Genomic DNA, 6,271 nt, shown 5'->3' with positions numbered 1-6,271 from the left:
ATTCCATATATGAAATGTTAAATGTTCTTCAAAAGCCCTTTTTAAAAGTATATTTGAATCCTATTTAGTGTAGATTTCCATAACAATTAACAACCTACATTTAAGATAGTACATAGAAAGAAATGGCAGATGACAGGAGATTATAGTCATATGTTGGTTAAATGTCTCTGTTTATTTAAAACTCATACAGTAGTACTATGATGGAACTATCTATCCTTTGCTAAGAAAACACAAATTAGCATCTACTTGGACATTTTTTGCTCACATGATAATAGAGGAGAGACGGGGAACATATGTAATGGCAAGCATTGCCCCTTCCAAATATCATTTTCCATCAATATGTACTCCGATATACGCTATAGGGCAAACATCTAAATAGAAACCTCACTTGCATGCAGAGGCTAAAATCAAGGTTCTAGATTTTATAAGCCTGAAGCCTGCAATGGAATACAAACTCAGCAAATGTAAAGCAGAGATGGTGAATGGAATAGAACTATCACCTTTACATTTGCTCTTCCTCTTCAATTTTTGATTCTTTGCACCATTGAAACATATATCAGAATTGTTGGCAGTATCCTTTCTCAAACCATTAAGAGTATAATGTACTAGATAGAATATTTGGTTCATAGTCAAGAGAATTTTTTCTTTTAGCACTTGACATTTCTACAGTTTGAAATAATTTCAAAAAGGTAAATTTTAAAAAAGTAAAATTATGCGAGAAATATAAGTGATTGCATAATTACTTTGTACAATAGTTATTAGAAAACCCAGTTCTAAGAAGCAAAGATCCAAATAGCAATTAATGTAGGTGGGCCTCACTGATGAGAAAGTCAAAGAGAGAAAATGCATACACCTTATTTTTATAGGATCGAGATCAAGAAAAGATCAGGAAAAGTTGCAAACTAAGAAAATAGGAGAACTCTACAATTAGTGAGATTAAAAGGAATTGAATGAACTTTGAAGATTAAGGGAAACTTAATCTATAAACGAAAATTACAAAGCAGAGATTAGCACAAAACCTCACAGTTAAGAGAAACAGTATTAGGACTAGTAGGAATCAGTGTTCATAAAAATAGACCTGGAATAATTTTCTCCCTGATAGTAAGTACTAATGCATTCCCTGATATTAGGAACCCTTGAAAGTATTTTTTTCTAGAAAAGAGACATTACTTGCATAGCAGGGAACAAATCTGACCAGAAACAGGGTAGACATAGGACTCTAGTATTTTCTGTTGATGGCAACTCTCCACAGCATTGTCTCAGATTAATTTCTCTGGACAGAAAATTCCATTCATGTCACATCACAATCAAAATTATCTAAAGTTACTGTAGCTTTCAGACCTTGGATAGCAGGGAGACCTGGATGATAATTTACCGTAAGTATGCAATTTTCTGTAGCAGAAAATATTCAAGTAACTTGAGTCCTGAGTTATATAGGGTTTAAAACACCTGTATTTTGAATTAAAACTGAAATTGATTGGTAGCTAGAGAATTTTAGCAGTATTAAAGATACTAGAAATATAATTAACCCTCTCATTTTGAGATTTAAAAGAACATGTGTGAAATGTATGCTGTAAGAAATTTGGCATCACTGTAAATAAGAATTATTAAATACCCATGGCTTTAATAGTCCATAAAAGAATTTTACAAAATTCTTGAGAAGTAGACATTGTTGGAACTTCTCATTTGAAGGTGAAGAGTCTAATCCTGAATTTGCCAAAGTATGCATTCATAATTACCAAACTATTTTACTGTACGGAGGACGAGGAAAACAGGTGCACTCCACTGTCCTACTCTGCTTCCGAAATCCCTTGCTGTGGCATTAAGGGAAGACACCAGACTCCACTTCATCATCTGTCTTTCTAATAAGGGAGCAGGTGCTGTTTATCTATTTCAGCTTTGCATCTCTGCTTTTCTGCCTGAAATAAGTCTCTAGCCAGACACATTAATGCTTTCACCCTGGGAACCACTACAGAGTGGAAGTTGGAGTGTAACTGTTATATCAATAGGGATGTCCATCTTTATTTTTTGCTTTCTTTGTAATCCAGATACATGAAGCAAATATAATTTCAACTCTTTCTTATGCTCAGTGCCAACTATTACTTTGCTAACTATCAAGATTTGTTTAGATAAACTTAAATAATTGCTTTCAAGGTAAATGGCTAATATCTTTCAATCGGTATGTGAAAAGCTAAAGATTGCAAAAGCTGGTTCATAAGATTGTGCTTTACTTCCTGGCAAGATTACTAGTCAACCTTCCAAATTTGTATCTAATTTGTATCGATTACTGTATTTTGGCCTTCAGTGAATGCATTCTTGCAGTTTCCGCACCTCCTTTGTTATCACATTTCTCATTTAAGTAGTTAATTCACTGTATTCCATTTTTTTGCAAGTATGTTGCATGTAGCAGTCTTAATTTCAGGATGGGTTTTTGTATCATCTAGAATGCTGCTATTTTAGGACCCTACTATAAAGAGAAAGTGAAAATTAATAAGCACTCTACAAGTGACTCCATTTAAGAAACCCTTATGGTCTTCTTTAATACAATAATATTTCCTATTACACTTACATAGGTAAAATATGAACAGATGCACATTTTAAAAATTGGCATATCTGGGCAGCTTCATGGAGTTGTACTAGAACATATATACACATTTTGTTACATTTTTTATACAGATATTGATGAAGAAACATTAATTTCCCCATATAAACTTAATTTCTAGTTACATATAATTGTTTCTTTTTTGAGGCCCATATAACAAGCCCACAGATGTTGATGTCTTTTCAGTTATGCAGGCAGTCTACTATTTTAGCAAAGTTGTTTAGATTACAGTGATTAATTCATCCATTACATTTCCATGTTACGTTTCTATAAAGTTAGTTTTCCTTTAAGCAGACACCACTAACTCTTTTTATCCTTGAACCTGAGAATTTTTAATTATTTAAATGTGGTCCTGAAAGAATTTTGTTTAATTAGCACACACATGCACATATAGAAAGTAAAAGTACAGTAATTGTTAAAAGATTTAAAGCCTCCTGAAAACATGATTATCCAAAATAAGCATTCATGAAAAGATAGCATTTATCACTAAGACCAGTACTTCCCAGCCTACCACATTCCAGATGTCTGGGATTTCATTTTCCATAATCCTCAATTCAGCATATTCATTAACATTTAGAAGACAGCAATTTGGAGAAGGCCATCCTGGCTTTCTCTGATTTTATTTCTTGTTCACCCAGAAAATGTAGTTGAAAAATCCATCATTATTACCAATGTCTAGTCTAGTGTCACTAATTTAGCCTTAACTGTAAATGCTGCATGTGAAAATAATCCTGATATGCTATATTGAAGGTGAATATTAATATTTTTAGCATGGATTTTAGGCTACCAGTGCTTTCTATTTAAAAGGATACATAGTTAGAAACACGCAGTTCTTAATTTCTGACATATTAGAAAACAGAAAAAGTCAATTGTGGATAGGAAAGGCACTGGGTTCTAGCTTTTATGGTTTTGCTGTTTTAGTTGTATTGCTGGTGTGAGTCACCCAGAGTTGTATTGTAATAAGGCAGCCATATGGATCTTTTAAATAAATAAATAAAACTAGAAAAGGATGGTATATACTCACTCCTTGTTTAGAGTTCAAGTTTCATTCCATTGATCAGATCGTTATGCAAAATGATTGCTTGTGTGTGTGTGTGTGTGTGTGTGTGAGAGAGAGAGAGAGAGAGAGAGAGAGAGAGAGAGAGAGAGAGAGAGAGAGAGAGAGAGAGAGACGCTGCAAAAATTATTGGTTCGGGCCATTTCGTTCAGATGTTTTTGCATAGCCATTTCAGTGTTACTCCACAGCATGTATTGTCAGGTATGTAAAATTGGATTCTAAATGTGTATTGTCAGAATTTTTTTTATTACCATTAAATTTGTGGTCACTAACCAAGATAATAACTAAACAAAGAGTGGGTATAAAAGAATTCACAATTCTCCCATTGAAATTATGTGACAAGTGGACAGTTGTAGTGAACCATTAATACATGCTTTATATAATAATTCTGAATCTGTTTTATAGTGTTTTGCAACAGATGATTTATATTTGAAGACAAAAATGTCTTCAGCTTTGAATACTGTTCTGCAATATGTTGGTCAGGTAATACCAGGCAGTTTTCTTTTTTCCATTTCTAAGGTATATCTATATATCTCTTTCTACAGTATCTGTCTATCTACAGTATCTTATCTACCTACCTACCGTGTTTCTCCAAAAAGGCGGCTGGGTCTTATTTTCTTTTGACCCCCGAAAAAACAGTTAGGTCTTCTTTTTGGAAGGTTCTAATTATTGACTCACCTCACGGCGGTGGCACCAACAGCCCTGCCCAGCAGGAACCCACTGCTGGCCCACTTCTGCGGTCACTTGCCGCCACTCGCACGCATCACCCCAGCCTCCATTTTGCCTTCCGGTGCCTTCCGGAAAGCCCTCTGCAACCGAGCTCCAGACTGATCCGGAGCTCTGTTATCGGCTGCAGATAACGGATGCCGGTAGGCATCTGAAGCAGTGGTGGGATTCAAATTTTTTTACTACTGGTTCTGTGGGTGTGGCTTGGTGGGCGTGGTGTGGCTAGGTCGGCGTGGCAGGGGAAGGATACTGTAAAATCTCTATTCCCTCCCCACTCCAGGGGAAGGTTATTGCAAAATCCCCATTTCCTCCCAATCAGCTGGGACTTGGGAGGCAGAAAATAGATGAGGGTGGGACCAGTCAGTGGTGGTATTTACTGGTTCTCCGAACTACTCAAAATTTCCACTACCGGTTCTCCAGAACTGGTCAGAACCTGCTGAATACCACCTCTGATCTGAAAGCGAAACAGAGGGCAGGGCAATGCGTGCGAATGGCGGCAAGTGGCCACAGAAGGCAAGTCAGGTGTCGGGGTGTGTGAGGCCTGGTATGTAGGGCAGTTCCACACCCCCATCACCACCCTAGCTTATTTTTTTACTTGTGTGCCTCGCCCCATCCCCTGCACCCCAGGGTGGGCGGGATCTTAATTAGTGCTAATTTTGTAGGTGGGACTTAATTTGATTGCATGAGCTCAAAAACCTGATAGGGCTTTTCAAGGTGGGTCGTCTTTTTTTGGAGAAACACAGTATCTATCAGCTGATTAAGAATTGAAAACGAAATTAGATGACTTCAAAAGAACACTATGTAAATTAGTTTGCTTAGACTTTATTATGAATTATTCATGTGTGAAATATTGAAATTAGTTGTTCAACTCTCATATTTCTTTGGGCAAGTGTTTAGGAAAGCAAATTTATTAATCCTATACATTTGTACAATGGTACATAAAATATTAGAACTCTATTTTTCTAGCAAAATCTAAAAAAACCTAGTAGCAGTGACAAGGAGAACATGACTGAAAATGACATGCCACATGCATGAATGAAACTTGTCATGCATGAATGAAACTTGAAAATAAATTTGGAATATTACGATTTAGAAAAGTCTGTTGTTGAACTAAGAATGATTAAGGCAGAGGTAAGGTGACTTCATTTGCCAGCAAATCATTTATCACTTGAAAATCCAAGGACCATACTGGACTTTGAACTCTGTTGTGGCCAAGAGGCCTTGGCAAAGACCCATCTAACATGCCAATTGCACTCATTCTTAAAGTAGGAGCATCTTTAGTTACTTAAGCCCAGATTTCTGCAATGGCCTCTACATTGGGCAATCCTTGAAAATTACTGATTCGGAATACAGCAAAACATCAATGACATGCCACAATATGCCCATGAGCCAGCACTGCTTTGTAAAATAAGCTAGTTACCATTTGGCTTCCAGGTGCATTTCAAGGTTTTGGTTATCACTTACAAAGCCCTTGATGGCATAAGGCCTGTTATTTGAGGGACTTCCCATTTCCAATAATTTTTTCCAACACATAAGATTAGGCAGAGTGGATGCATTCCAGATTCCTTCAACTAAACAATGTCTCCTATCACTCTAGAAGCACACCTTTTCTGTACTATGAGTCCCAGCCAGCAAACATTTTAAAAGTCTTTGGAAATATGGTTTTACCCCAGGCCTGGGCTATAATAGTTGTGGAGTCTCTGTTGGTTTTCCCCACCCCCACAATATGTTGGGCTTGCTTTTTTTTTCTCCCCTGGTATCCATGTTGTTCTCATTTTGTTTCACACTTTTAAAAGGTAAGTCATCCAAAGATGTATGGGTGTTTGGTAACCATGAACTCCAAAAATATGAAACACTGAAAGTAAATAGAATTGGTTCTTGTTTTC

The 6,271-nt window shown here is 36.5% G+C and overlaps 1 long non-coding RNA gene across 1 annotated transcript in view; it reads right to left on the bottom strand.

Moving 5' to 3' along the window:
• The window catches only part of LOC148116802 (uncharacterized), a 37,706-nt gene that overhangs the window by 21,975 nt on the left and 9,460 nt on the right, over positions 1-6,271 (bottom strand). The window lies entirely within an intron of this gene.

This window comes from Pantherophis guttatus, chromosome 1 (genome assembly GCF_059756535.1).
Source record: "Pantherophis guttatus breed Tessera chromosome 1, ASM5975653v1, whole genome shotgun sequence".
Classification (NCBI taxonomy): Eukaryota; Metazoa; Chordata; class Lepidosauria; order Squamata; family Colubridae; genus Pantherophis; species Pantherophis guttatus.
Note: the sequence above shows the minus strand (reverse complement) of the source record. Positions and strands in the feature narration are given on the sequence as shown.